The sequence below is a fragment of the Dermacentor andersoni genome, chromosome 1 (genome assembly GCF_023375885.2).
Source record: "Dermacentor andersoni chromosome 1, qqDerAnde1_hic_scaffold, whole genome shotgun sequence".
NCBI classification, from domain to species: domain Eukaryota; kingdom Metazoa; phylum Arthropoda; class Arachnida; order Ixodida; family Ixodidae; genus Dermacentor; species Dermacentor andersoni.
The window spans coordinates 65,836,911-65,852,149 of record NC_092814.1 but is presented as its reverse complement, the minus strand read 5'-3'; the positions used below and the strand labels follow the sequence as shown (position 1 = coordinate 65,852,149).

At 41.6% G+C, this 15,239-nt stretch overlaps 1 long non-coding RNA gene across 1 annotated transcript; it reads left to right on the top strand.

The window, feature by feature from the left end:
• The first annotated feature begins 1,187 nt into the window (after nucleotides 1-1,187).
• Nucleotides 1,188-10,959, top strand: LOC126545430 (uncharacterized). Its single transcript, XR_011892253.1, has 2 exons — nucleotides 1,188-1,671; nucleotides 6,750-10,959. It is a non-coding gene; the product is annotated as an uncharacterized lncRNA (long non-coding RNA).
• Nucleotides 10,960-15,239: the final 4,280 nt, after the last annotated feature.

The following is a 15,239-nucleotide window of genomic DNA, read 5'->3' as shown; positions in this document are numbered from 1 at the left end:
CTTATGCTGATGCTGATGAGGCTGCGTCCTTTTTAGCTCGTCGCCGCAAAATCTAGTTCAAAGTAGAGCCAAAAACTAACTAACTTACTAAATAAGCAAAGATAAATAAAGAAATAATAATAATTGCTATTTTTAACGTTTTACAAAACAAGAAGTTAGATCAAGATCAACTTTTTTTTACTGTCTAGCACTTTGCGATGTGTGAAAACATTTCGCAGGAATCGAAACATGATCGAAACTTGTTCGCTACTGGGTTAAACTCTTGTTCATTTAATTATTCTTAGTTTGTGTGAGCATTTGTTACGCCGTTGGTGCAGGGTATATTGAATCCAAGGTTTTGTTTCATTGCATAAGCTACATGGACTCTGTAAATGATCAAAAAATGATCAATCTGCGTAATGACTAGTCATAACCTTGTAGTAACGAATGTGGCCCAGCCGTTTCTTATATTGTGGGACAGCCTAGCGCAACATAACATGCAGGGTCCGAATCATTTCGCTGCGCGTGTTGGAAGGAAGGAAGCAAAGAAACTTTATTTGAAGAAAGGTTTTGCGCTCACGGCTGCACTGTTCTTGCTCAAATTTTGCAAAACGATCGCATTTTGGCGTCGACTTCGTTTAGTATAAAACTTGGCACAATTAATTGTTTAGTCTTTAAGAAAAAAATGCAAATTTGCCCGCGCTTACGAAAGCCCGAGCTGCTGCCTTGACTGGCGCAAGCATAAACTGGTTTCGCCGCCTGCCGTCAGCTCTAAAAAGCAGCGTTTCAGGGAAGGCTGACGCGTGTTGCCCGCTCCTGGAATGCCAGGAACAGGCGACCTCCCCCCTGAAACGCTGCTTTTTGCAGTTGACGGCAGGCGGCGACACACATTGATGCTTGCGCCGTCGCGGCAGCAGCTCGCATTCTCATAAGCGCAGGTAAATTTGAATTTTTCCCTTAAACATCAGGCAATTAACTGTGCCAAGTGTTATACTAAACGAAGTCGATGCTAAAATGTGATCGTTCTGCAAAATTTGAGCAAGAACAGTGCAGCGGTGAGCGCAAAACTTTTTTCAAACACGCGCCAAGGCACGCGCACCGGGTTGCAAGGAAGAGCATAGAATAAAGAACCGGAAGAGTGCCTCAAGTTTTTGACATTTTATTTGCTGTCATCAGTGATGAACGTTAATACAGTTCTTTCGTTTAATTGCTAGTGGCACTCGCTTTTAAAATCACGGGTGTTATTTTTTTATGCCACAGATCAAATAATCTTGGTAGTGATGCGCGTATGTTGACAGTGTTCTCGGCCAGTTCCGAAGATTGTAGTTTCGCTTTCGCGGAGTGTGTTAACTTCGTTTTGTTTTGGCGATAGGTCTCTGGGTGGACTGTGTGACAAGTATCGCCTCTTGAGTATACCTGCAGCAGCGACGCGGCGAGAATCGTCGCTGACGGACGTTTTTGCTATTTCGGTGAAGACGCATGCCGCCTTGTGCAGTATCAAAATGAGGACGGCTACATTTCAGCAAGATCAAGAACTGAGGTCAAGACGTTTGAAAAATGACTCGCAACGTTCCAAATTTTCGAGTGATGGCACCGTCGTTGACCGGAGCCTCAACCTTCAAGGAATTGTGACAATGCTGAAAGAAGATACGTGTAACAAGTCTGTAGGAGGCATAAACTGTAGCATCTGTGGTAAGCATTTGGCAGTTCATAACTACACTGCTGTCATTCGTGTTGTGCCATTCTGTGACGCAATCTGTGTTTTGATGCCAGCTACTAGTAAAACCGTAAGCGATTAACTGGCATTCGCCCGAGTTACCTATATTGTGCTTGTTGTGCTCATAAAAATGTCATATGAAAGGATTGGCAAGTACGCAGTGCAACCGCATTTTCCGTATAGCTGCAGTTGTTCTGCAGCTACTGCATCGAAACCTGGAATTTTTAAGGAAAATTATGGCAACCTTCCTGTTCGGTGCACTTACGCTGGCACGTCTCATGTTTGCTGTCACGGGTGTGAGTAGGATAAGTGCGGAGTAAGTATAGTGCTGACTGCGAATCACCCCCAATTTTCTGCACTATGCGCGGCTTGAAGTGTATGCCTGCTGCGGGCACGTAAACATGCCACCAGGTAGCCTGCTTTGGCCAGTGGTCGGAACGAAGTTACTGCAGCTTCCATCCAGAAAAACATTATTGCAACAATTTCGCTGAGTTGAAGCGCTCCAAATAACTTCTAATTTGTGTGGTGTAATTTTCTTTCATGTGTCAGTTAAAAATTTTCCGATATGTGTGCTGTTGAAGGGCATTAGCAGAAACTCTAGTATAGTACTCTTTATCTACCTCTGTTTTTCTGACTTAAGTAAGTGTGATTTTCTGAAAGCTGACCAAAATTTTGCCATTCCGTCACTGTATACTTAATGACCTTACATTCTTGTAAATTGTAATGCTATATAAATTGCAATTTCTAGCTGTGCATGGTCAAAATTACCCATGGAGTTAACAAATTTTGTGGTGAACTCAGCTGGTTGGCATCATGGAGCAAATTTACCATGGAAACCAAATGTGCTACAGCCAGAGCCGCTGCAGTGTGTTAGCAAAGCTTATTAGTAGGGTGTACGATTACATGGATTTTAGAGTCTTCGCTTCTTGCTGAATAAACGATGTGGTTATCAGACCATTGGGAGAATCTGAGGCTGCTGATTATAGTCATTATTATTCCAACTGAACTAACACTTAATGCCCATATTAATTTCCTCCACCTGTGGCCGCAGTCATTGCCAGAAAATATTGAGGCATGGTCTTTAGCACCACCATTAAAGGAAAAAGAAAGAACACACAAAAAATCAAGAGGTCTCTTCTTTTCCTTTCAATTGTGATGCAAAAAAACCATGCCTCAACATCGAAACCAGCCAGCCCCACAAGAAGCTCTGCCAAAAAATATTTGTGCGCAGAAGCACCAGTTTCTAAACTGATGTCTAGATCAGTCAGTTATTTTTGCTGATGTCTTGCTGTGATCTAGTATAGGATGTTTCCTCATTAGGCTGCCAGCAGATTTGATACATCACTTCATGAGAAGTATTGTTCTAATTCCATGGTCCCCATGTTTGCATGGCTGAAGCAATGCAGCACGCATACATGCACTTTTGAGATATCTGTCCCCAAAGTCTGCTAAAAAATCCATTGACATTCCAGGGTCCAGTTTTGTATTGTCTCATAATGGCTAGAGGGACGCTTTTGGGGAACTAACTGGAATGCCAATGTATTTCCTGAGAGACATATTTTGCCACTAAGAGGACTCTTACAAAATGGAAGAAACATTGATGACATACTGGCGATAATGTGTCTTCCTTTTTGTGTGGGTCCAATTAGCGGTAAATACGTCTTTCAGGAAATCTCAACTAGGCCAAGAAGCTGTTATGAATTTTGGACAGACATCTTGAATGTGAGAGCCTTTGCCAAGAGCACCGTTTCCAGACAGGCCCTGGTGATCCTCGGTGGCAAGGATGTTAACCCGCACACAGTCATTTGATTCCCCACACACATGGGAGAAATTGACAGAGCCCCAACTAATCTCAACGAGTTGGCCTACGACGCTGCGCAAGGGCTTACAGACTGCGTGGAGTCAGGGCAGCCAGACTTGGAGGTTACATACTGCAGGGACCATCTTCTCTCATGCAATGAACTCGCGAAACACTTTTGCTTGGCATGCAGATCATATCTGCCTCTGCACATAAAGCTAAACAGACCCCAAGCTCTCACCCTGAGAAGGCTCTTGCAGACGGGTACCTATCCCAATCCCCTATTAATAAGCAAAATATTTCCCAAAGCCTTGTCTTCATGCACTTGCCCGCGATGCGGTAGCGTAGCAAACTTAGAACATATGCTGTGGCAGTGCTTCATGTTACGCAGTGACAAAGACAACACCAAACAGCGTTGGGATGCGGCTCTCCATAGCCCCGAACTAGAAGAACAGACATGGGCAGTCCATCGGGTCTGCGATGTGGCCGAGAGGCTAGGCCTTTCGGTCCCGATGTGGGAGCGGCACGCTTCGGGCTAGGAAACCAGTGCGACCTGAAGGACCTGAATAAAGTTTTTCGTACCATACTATACCATCTTGAATGTGATGCTAGCCTTGGAATTTCTGCTAACCAGATATGACTGCACCATAGCTCGACTTCAGTTTTGTGATTACAATGTGTTCCCTAAAATAAGTAATTTAAAAGTATTTAGCTCAGTTTAGGCAGTTAGCGAAATTACATTTAAAATTTGCTTGCTATTAACATCCACCTAGCAGTGACACTAAGTTGCAATAAATGGCAGAGACCTAAACATAATAGGGCTTATTTTTTTAAGGGTTACGGCAACAAGCGGTCCGATAGAGATGGTTGTCACATCCGCTCGTCGCCTACAAGTAGAACCCCACGTGAACGACAACTACAACTTTGAGCAATGTCTTCCCAGTGTTGCCGGTATGAAAGCAGCAAATACGTACCAAAACTGGCGTGACTCATGCTTTAATAACTTAAGTTGACTTGTTTTGCTTTACAGAGCAGCATAAAATATTTCTGATAGTCTTTCAGTAGGTTTTTTATCCTTGCACATATCAAAATTCACTCGTTTGCTCGTTCCATGTGACAACTGACAGTATGTCCATGATGTACATCCTCTTCCGGTTTTGTACTATTGTCTAGTCGCTCATAGCACTTCCAGGCAATGAGTGACGACGAATTCTAGATTTCCAGAACTGAGCAATCGAGCAACAAGAACGAGCAATCTGTTCACGCAACGGCCCCTTTCGTCGCTTGAAGCTGTCACTTGTCACTTTTGCATACAAAATCGCTCACATTGGGTTTTGGCTTAATATATGACGACAGCTTTCCTTGAATATATTTGTTTATTTTGATTTAAGAATATCGCTATTCAAACACCTTTGCTTATTAGTAATTGGATTCTGTGAAATTTAAACATGCTAATTACATTAATTACTTAAACTTCTGCCTATGTAGCTTCATTACAACCAGCTCTGCACTAGCAGAAGTTGATGCAAAACGAGTAAATGCATGTTCTAGTTTTGTAACAGTACAGTAGACATCTGTTAATTCGGCTCCGGACAATTCATTCATGGCCTAAGTTCCAGGCTGGCACCCATGCATTTCTATCAGCCCAAACTTTCATTATTTCGATCCTAAAATTGACCTTCACCGAATAATTTGAACTTGACGAGTCAGCATGCATGCGTCTGACCCCCGTGGTGACCTTAATAGTGGCCCCTTTAATGGCAGCATCCGTCTCAGCGGAGCTTACGAGACAGCGAATGCATTGAACACACATCACCTCCTGCTGGAAACGCCTATTTTCGGCCTGCCCTAGGAAGACTTTGAAGCAATAAATGTAGCTCACAATGTCTGATTATGTTATTTACCCGATTCTAACATTCGGCTTTTTTAAAAATTAATGTGCACTTGAATGCCACTAAGCAGTCCTTCCAGGTATGAACTGCTCACAGGCAAGCGAGCACGTTGAGATGCTTGGTGCATTTTGTTTTGGCCTTATTAAGCTGCAGTTAGAATGCAGGCGAGAGCTTGCACAGACAAGGAATGTGCAGATAACCCAGGCTTCCGAGAGCGAAAGTGAGGGTGATGTGGCATCTTGGCGATGTCTTCTCCCCTGGCACCGCACTTGGCGTGATAGTGCAGCAACAGGTGTGCCCTTTCACCCGGTCTGCTCCGTAGAGGTGCGCTAGTGATGTGGTGTCACAGCCAATTTACCTGCCGTTTTGCTGCTACAGACGACAGGTGCCGGCTTTTTCACTCAATGGGCCATTTGACGCTTTTGCATCAAAAATAGTATGGCAAAGCTGGCTTTAGAAAACCGGCCACCATTGTGCAACAAACATTAGACCCTTGCCCATTTTTCTTGCTAAAAAATTATGTGTGCATTACATTTCTACTTTGTTTCAGAGTTTTAATGTAATTTATGTGTTAGTTTTCTACTTTATACACATTGAAAGCAGGTGCACATTATTTCGCGGGCATGAATCTAGCAAATACTGCCAGATGAATCATTGGCTTGATCTGGTGTTTTATTTTTCTGCATCTTATTTAATTCGACCAGCGGCTCGATCAGTTTCTTCGATCCCGTCAGTGTGAAATTAACGGAAGTTCACTGCATTTCATCTGTCGATAGTAGGCATACTTCTTGGTAGTAAGGCAAAGCAACACTTGTGCTTCTTTGAGCTTCTGATCAAACCTTAGTGTTCTTGCAAAAGCAAAAATACATGCAGTATGGTAAGATGAGTTGTTCTCAATGGTTAATGAAAGGCGTGAAATAGTTTAGGTACGGACAAAGAGACAGACGTACTGCAACCTGAAGTTCCCAAAGAATTTTAATAGCATTAATAATGTAAAGGAGTGGGGGAAAAAGAAGGTCGAGGTAGTGGGAGAGGATCTTTGCTTCAGGGAGGGTAGCTCACTTCCTTGCACCATACTGTTGCAACATTTAGTTTGCTTCTATCTGAGCTGCTACTGAGCCCTTCTGAAAAAAAAAAAAAAAAAAAAAACTGTGGTAGAGCATTTCCTGGACAGTGCTTCACAATTTCGCACTGTATAAAAAAAATTTTTAGTAAGTTCTGGTGAAGGGCCCTTTAAAGCAACACCTTAAATAGTGTGCAGATCTCTCTTCAATATTGATTCACAGCTGACCTTGAGCATGATGAATCTTATGAGCAGTGCACACTTCTCTGCAGTGTCAAATGCTTTTGTTCACCTTTCCAGGGAAGCTGTACAAGAGCAAAGTGTGCTTTACCAAGCACATATGGGAACACTCTATGTACTGGGACCTGTTTGACGACATGAAGCACCAGGACCGTGTGTTATCCATCCAGGGAGCCCTCATCCTCTATAGCTTGCTGCATCCTGGTGACCTAGCTGGTCTTTTGGTCACTGACCCACCACGACTGAGGCGGCGAGAACGACTTGAGAAAGCTGGCATTCGCACACAGCCTTAGTTAGACGACTCCTTGTGTCCTTTTGTTGTGCTGCGTTAATCTCACAGCTGGTCTCTGAGAGCTGATGTTTGCTTGTTTCTGCTGAGCTGCTTGATTCGGGCTTGCATATTTGTGGATTCCTATGTAAAAGGCACTTTGGTTTCACTCAGAAATGTCTTCTAGACATAGTCGAGGATCATGTTCAGCAGCTTCCTTTCATTCTGGCTAGTGCATTGGTTTGCTGTTAAGGTATGAGCCCTGGTGTCTTTCAGGGAGTTACATAAGAGCTGCTGAGGCATATAAGTTGCTTGTTTTAGTTTTTTCCTACTGTCAATTGCTGTGGAAGAAAAAAGAGGCTACAGCTTTTAATACTTCACCTATACAACATGTGTGGTGTTGTGGCAGTGTAACCTGCCTGACAGAACTTTTTTTTTTGCACATACCTAGACGAAGCTGGGATGAGTCACTAGACTTTCTTCTTCATTTGGGCCTTTCATTGTGGTGGCAGCAGCAGAAGCAAGTCTTAGTATGTAACTTTCCACTCCTACATATTTTTTGTTCTTCCAGCGATGCACTCATTGTTTCATCACTGTCTGACGTAATAGTTATGCGAAAACCCGCAAGGTGGAGAGAAGTAATTAATAAATGGAAAATGAGACATCCACCCAAACGTAGCGAACTGCTACAAAGAAAACCCATACAGGTTCCTTGAAATAAAAGCATCGCAGTTTCGCCCTGCCATCTCCTAGTCCCCTGGTTAGCTCAGATGGTAGAGCGGCTGCCCTGGAAAGGCGGTGGTCCCGGGTTCCAGTCCCGGACCAGGATGAATTTTTCTTCAACTGTAATGCTTTTCTTTCGAGGAGCCCGTATGGGTTTCCTTTGTCGCAATTAGCTATGTTTGGGTGGATGTCTCATTTTCCCTTTATTAATTACTTCTCTACACCTTGCGGGTTTCCGCAGTACTATTACGTCAAACTCTTGCCTTTGCTTCGAGTTGTTCATAAATTCGGCTTCGCCCTGCCACCTGCTAGCCACCTGGTTAGCTCAAATGGTAGAGTGGCTGCCCCGGAAAGGCAGTGGTCCTGGGTTCGAGTCCCGGACCAGGACGAATTTTTGCTCAACTATGATGCTTTTCTTTCGAGGAACCCATACGGGTTTCTTTTGTAGCAATTAGCTACGTTTGGGTGGATGTCTCATTTTACCCTTTATTAGTTTCATCACTGTGTGCAATACTTGTGCAATCTACAAGAGCATCACCTTTGTGATAGGCAGCTAGCTAGTTCGGCTAACATTTCACGGTGCTGAATGGTGAAGAATGCACATATATTTTACTTACATTTGGATTTGTTCCTAGCTTGCTATGAAGATAGGAAAATATAGCAATTAAAGATGGTTTTTAAGAGTGCAGCTAAGCATAACTTAATTTGCACATATGCACCTTCAATCTTATTACTCAATTTATTCTAGGTGTGCCTGTTGCAAGTTGACCAGGGAGATTGTTTTGTGCACTTGCACAGACTGCTAATATGCACCTGTGTGTTTATGACTGTTCAGCTAATCAGTGTTTCTTGATTTAAAAAAATAGTAGGGCTAAAAAACTGCAGAATAAAGAGGACAAGTAATTTAATGTTCTTCAGGTTTAATCCTGCATCTTTTCGTTTTCTGCCCACATTATAAACCACACAAAGCTGAGCTACATGTGTGCCAACTTTGTTTTGGAAGGCCTGCAACTCTAGAATGCTACAAAACAGCACTGGCGCATGTGTAAATCAGATTGTTCAGGGTTACCAAACAGCAGTATAACTTTTGTTAAAAAACAGATTATTCATTATATATAGCTGCCATGGCTTGGTTGCATGATGAACTGTAGCAGTTTACTGGCCTGTTTAAAATCACCAGTACTGCTATCATTCTGGCTCGTTATTTTCAGATCACAAAAACCATAGAAAACTTACTGTGCTGTGAAGCAGTTGACATGATTCATACGAAGACCATAATTGTTTCGATGATGTGGGAAAGAGCAGCAGTAAGAAACCAGTTCGCAAGTATTGAGTCTCTGAGCACTCGTGCGTTGTCATAAAGTATTAGCGTGGTGCCAGCAAAGTATTAAAATTTCCCTCGCAGGCTTTTTCTTTAATTCTTTAATGACCACAATATTGCAGTATTGTTTTGGTCTCAGTCTACGTTTGGGAATGTTTATAACAAATTACTCTTGATGCCTTTAGTGTGCAGGATGTTCTGTGTAAGTAACACCAAGCTTGAAAAGCAAGAAGAGAAACTGGTGCACCATAGAAAGATGAAACTGAGGCAGTTTTGTGGGTAACCATTTTTACATGTTCTAGTACCTTTAAGGCGATGTGGTAGGGTAAATGGGACATCTTGGTTTCAGCTTTATATCTTAACAACTGTTCCATATTTTGTTGTGAAATTTTGTGTGTCGAAGAAGAATGCTTTTGGCCTTCACTTGGTGTAATTTTTTTCACTGCAGCCTTTTTTTTTGTATTTGAGAACCAAGCTTTAGGCTGGGGTGTAAAATTAAATGTACCTTTACTCAGAAGCAAGAAATAGTATGACTGTGACATTTTGCACAGTAATGAGATATTATAGTGGCTTTAATCCGAACCTGAAAGAAATGGGCTCACACATTCATCTCACAAGAAAAAAAAAATTACCCTCACTTGTCACATTCCATAAGAGACACTTTCCAATTATTTTTTTTTCTAGAATTTTAACTCGCACAGTTTTTTCAGTGTTTTAGTTTCAGACTATTTGCCAGGGATTTCAGTATTATCTGAGAAAATTTCAGCATAATCGGTCAGATAGTTTTCCAGAAAAGGTACATCAAGGTTCGAAAAATGTCAAAAAAGTGATATTGAAAAAAATGCAATTTTAGGTTTGCTTAGAAAAGCAACGACTACACTTCAATGTGCTACAAAAGCATCCCTGGCGGGAAAATTTACAATCACAACTTATGAAAATGGCAGAAATTGAATATCTTTAACCGATCTAGCCATATTTATTATAAAAAATACATAGGCGCAGAAAAAAATCATAGAAAACAACATGTGAACAAACCTTTAAATACCAGGATACGCTGTTTTGGGCGCGATTTTTAAATGGCTTCGTGCACTTCTGCGCACTCGCCACTGCACGGTTTTGCTCCATATAGTGTGTATTATTTTTTAGTAATGAAATCAAAACATTCTTTTTTTAAGATTTACCCTACCGTACCTCCTTAATACATTGGTTTTGATACATTAGTTTTGCCTTGTTTCACCTAACTACTGTTTCCACAAAGGTTGTCAATAGTGGTAGTACTAATTTGTAAACTGAATGGCAACTATGGGTCAAAGTGCATAATTTTTTGGAGGGGTGGGGGGACAGATTTAACTGTATTGCCCTCTTTCTTTCTTTTTTGCTGTGTTGTTTCACTACAGCACAAAGAAAAAGCCTTGAAATTCAACTAGCCTAGTGGACCAGATCACTAGGTGTGTTTTTTTCTTGTAATTTCTTAATCCCAGTGCTTCCCTATTGTTGATTATGTTGCTTTTTATCCACGAGTGAAAAGTTTTATATTAACCCTGTGGGTGTATGCAATGTTCACATTGTTGTCGTAGGCACACAGTGATGCCTTGAGACGTTCACATCTAGATTCCCAAGCATTTATTGGAAGGCATTAACAGAGACATACTAATTTAAGAGAATGCCTTGCACTGCATTAATGTAATTCATCAGCTTTGTTGTGCTGCATTTTAAGCCTGGCAAGACTGGTCACCTCAAAATGGGGACCTGAAATTTTTATCTGTAAACACCTGTACATTGTATCATGAAAACCAGCTCAGGGTAATGTAACAATGTTACTTCAGTTCTTTTCCTTTTTGCACTTGGTAAGTGGTTCGAGTGGTGCTCCGCATACGTTGTCGCCATGACCGATTATGAGTGGTGGATGATAAAAATGGAATAGAATCAAGGGAAAGAAATTGTTACGTTATACTGGCCCTGCTTTGCTTCTCTTTTTTTGTTCTTGTGTGGGGGGGTGGCGGGGGGGGAGGTAGGAGGGTTGCATGCGCACATGTGTTGCTGTTATAGTAGTATATTGAGAAACTTAGACTATCATCTTGGACATGCATATTTTCAGGTATTTTTGGAGCTCAAATTTTCAGTAAGTTAGGCATATTAATCAACCGATAACAAATGTTTTTTATGGTAGAAGCTGACTGGCAACTTTATTTTCTTTATCATACCATGAAGGCCCAGTTTTTTCTAAAGCCTGGTCCTGCTTGCATGGAGTTGCAGGATATGTATGTTTTTGCACGTCTGTATGTGTACATGCATGTTTGTTGTCTTGCATATCTGTGTATGCATGTACACCCTAGAGCACAAGTATAGGAACCACGGATGTTGCAAAAAGAAACATCTGTTTCTCAGCCTTAGGCATACAGCCTCAAAATGAGCATTGCTGCTACAGCTCATGGTTGCACAGACATTGCTGTACTCGTCCATTTCAGGCTGCAGATCTAGGCTGCACAAAAATTCAGTCTTGATTTTATGCCCTTGGTCAATACTCTTCTGCTGTGGGTGTGCATGTGCTTTTATAGTAAGGTATGCAGGAAAATTTATTAGTGTTATTTAGATGTATTGCCTTGTCTGACCTATTTTTAGTGAGTGATGTATTGAGCATTCTATACACTCCAGATGTGCTAATTATTCCAAACACCTGCATAGTCTTGGTCAAATGCTTCCTCGCTCTTGTAACTAATGGCATCCATTGGCTGTTTTCAAGCATCATTACGCTGCTAGTGCAGGCACGTTCTGGCTAAAAGATTAACAAGGGTAAGGCATATCCTTGCCTAAGTCTTGAGCCCCTCTGCTTTGAACAGTACTGAAAAATAGTGGGACTTGATTTGCGTGCCTCTATTCCTTGTAACTGCTTGAAGACATTTGATGCTGGGAAATGTAGGAACTGTGTGACTGCAGATAGACTGCGCAACGGAGAACTATTATGCCTTTCAAAGCACTATCATGGTTTTCACAAGTTCTTTTGTGGTTTTTTAGGTTTCTACTACTACACGGCATTATCTCACAGCAAGATATTGTATGTAGTTACATTGCATGCTTTCCGTTAAAACTGGGCACATTCAAATGGATCAAGGGCTGTGCCTTTTGCATATTACTTCATTGTTTGACCTCTTTTGATGCATGTGCTAAAGCACCACGTGCTAATAGTGCAACCATTAGTGTTTGGTTTCAAGTATGAAGAATTATACGGATATCTGCTTGCTTACATGCATTGAAGGAAAACTTGTCGGACATTTTTAAAATTATTTTGAACCAAACATAATAAAAAACAAGATAAATAACTAAATGCACAGCCTGCATATAGAATGTAAAGTAAATTCTAAGCTGGCTTTTTTTCTGAACTGAAGGTAGTCAGTATGTAATGCACTGCTAGCACGATATATAGTTTTCACCCAAGCCAGAGTGAAAAAATGAAAAATAAAGAAACCACGCAACGAATGTGCAAGGCTGCACTGCTTGCTTGTAAAACTCTGTTCTTGAGTTAGATGGAGGCTGTTTACTGTTACTGCAGCTTCCACATTTCCCTGCACCAATTGCACCAAGTGGCCTTGCAAGCTAATATGAGATAAGCAAGCCGGCAAATGGAATGTTACATACTCTGCTTCTCAGCACTGCTATCAAGGATGCTTGAGAAAAAATTGGGAAGCCTGCAACACTTCTGGGGGCTACTGCGAAAGCACTAAAGGGAACACAGTGGGGGACTACATTGGGAAACTTATGATTCACTTTTGTTTCCCAATGTAGTTTTCCAATGGAGTCCTCCATGTAGTCACCCAATGTGTCCTCTTTAGTGCTTTCGCAGTAGCCCCTGGAAGTGTTGTGGGTTCCCCAATTCTTGCAACACGGAATGGAGACAAACCAACACATGCATACTTTTATATATAAGTGGCAAGCCCTCTCCTGCGACATCACGAACCGCTAGGCACACTGCGTGAACTGGGCGCTCTTTCATCTCACCTATAACGGCTGCTGGTGTGGAGTAGAGGTAATGCCTCAGGCTCTCACTGCAAAGCTACCTCGGCGCAGCCTGTGTTCGAATCCGCCTATGGGCAAATGCATTCCGAATTTTCTTTTCAACTATCTTAGTTTATTATACCTGGATATGTCTGCATAACCACTAGCCACACATTATTACCTTTTTCTATAGTATACGTCGATTTCATGCATACTATACTTACATTTTAGTGTTCCTACCATTAAATGTACCACCACCAGCGGACACCGGCAAAACTCCCTATGATCCAAGTAGTGCTTTCACACTAAAAGGGCAAGGACCTATCTGGCTCACTCTCATTCTTGCAGCCACCATGCCTATGACAGGGAGCATCGCAGTAGTGGATGGAAACGTTCCAACCGCGGTCACAGTGGCTGGGTAACTTTTGACGAGGAGTGTACTTATGTTTAAAGTACCAGAGTTGCATCTCTTATCATCAACAGTGTACTTGCTCCTTTAACTGGAATTTTCCGCAATTTCTGGTGGCACAAAGTTAATCAAAAAAGTAGACATACCATATGTCCACATTTAATGTGCAGCGGATGTATTCAGTAATCGGTTATCTCCAGTGATTAAATTTCATCTCTTTTGCCCATTATGGGAGAAGTTTACTAAGGTTGTGAGTGGACTGCCATGAAAATTGCTTTATGGGATACATGTGGGTTTATTCTTTTCAGAAACGTTCCAGCTATTTATTTTCCTATTGCATAGCCTATTTTTATGAACTTATCAGCTTATCTCTGTTTTAAATGTTTCATCTCGGGCTGGTTTTTCACTTGGTAGTTAATGTATGATGACCTTTTTATGATATTGTTAATTGAAAAAATATAGGTTGTTACGATTTTATGCAGCTAACCAGTTGTGAATGTTTTTAAGGCTCTCTTGAAGCTTTTTTTTTTTTTTCAAAAATATTATACCTCCTATAAATTGGACTCTGCGTTTTAATTTTTTCTTGACATGTAATTCGGTGCAAATAAGTTCCCAACTCATTTGTTTTGTTTTGGGGGGAAGTGGAGGGCGGGGGGAGGGGGGTCTCAAACATGCAAGCTTACCAGTCTTTTGGAGGTAACATTCACATGTAGAATTTGCCTTCATCTTTTTCTTGTGCAGTACCTCAAGTCAGCATAATGTTACTGTACTTGTAACTAGCAGACTTGCAGATAATGTTGAGGTGGTGGGCATACAACTGTCATATATATTAACCTTGCAACTAACTGAAGCAAATTGCAAATATAATTTTGTTTGGCTTGGCTAAAGCAGTGAGCACAGGTAATTGTCATGAGTTTCTTAAAGGGACACTAAAGCGAAACAATAAATCAGTTTAGACTAATGAACCATTGTTTGAGAACCCTGCAGGCAGTCATTTCAAAAAAATAGTTTGATTATTAGATGAGAAAATGAAGGTCCAAGTATCAGTATTTGAATTTCGCGCCGAAACCCCAGCGCCGCTACGTCAGTGTGACGTCAGGGATTCCAAAGTATGTTTTCGTATTTGGGCCGCGTTGGCTGAATAAAGGTTCCCGAAACTTGCCATGTTTAATATTTGATTCCTTTAGAACACAATGTAGTCAATCTTTACCGCTATATTTAATTAGTAGGCCCTAGAAGATGCTATCGAAATCCAAGACGTCACAGCCCCCAGGTGCGGGAACTTAAGTATGCGTCGCCACCCGTATTTCGTTCTTGCGCTTTTTCTGGCTTACCAAACGCCTTATCGTTGTAAGAGTGGTGTTGTGGGATGGTAATTTACTGATGCAGAAGAAGTCTTTTTTCACTTTAGTGTCCCTTTAATATTGTGGAGGGAAAAAAATTTAATGAGATATTGACTATGGTGCTTACGTCTTGCCACGTGAACCCTCTGGATTTTAAACTGATGCTTTCTTTGCGAAGCCTTCCGGACTTTCCTGTCTGTGGCTGTGGATGCTGCTGCTGCCTTGCCCCATAGCTCATACTCATAAGAAAAAAAAATTGAATTACGTGCCTGATGGTGGGATTGAACCTCGGTTTCCCACCACAACAGCGTGATGCTCTAATCATTAGGCCATAATCATGGATATACTTCCATCATGCGAATGCCAAATAGCTCTTGGAGATAATCGCCGCATATGATGTGTCACATTGCATAGCACGGGTGCACGAGAGCACATTACATGCACCAGTTTCCTTTACACCAAAGCTGCAGGGATGGAATGGGGAAATTTATAG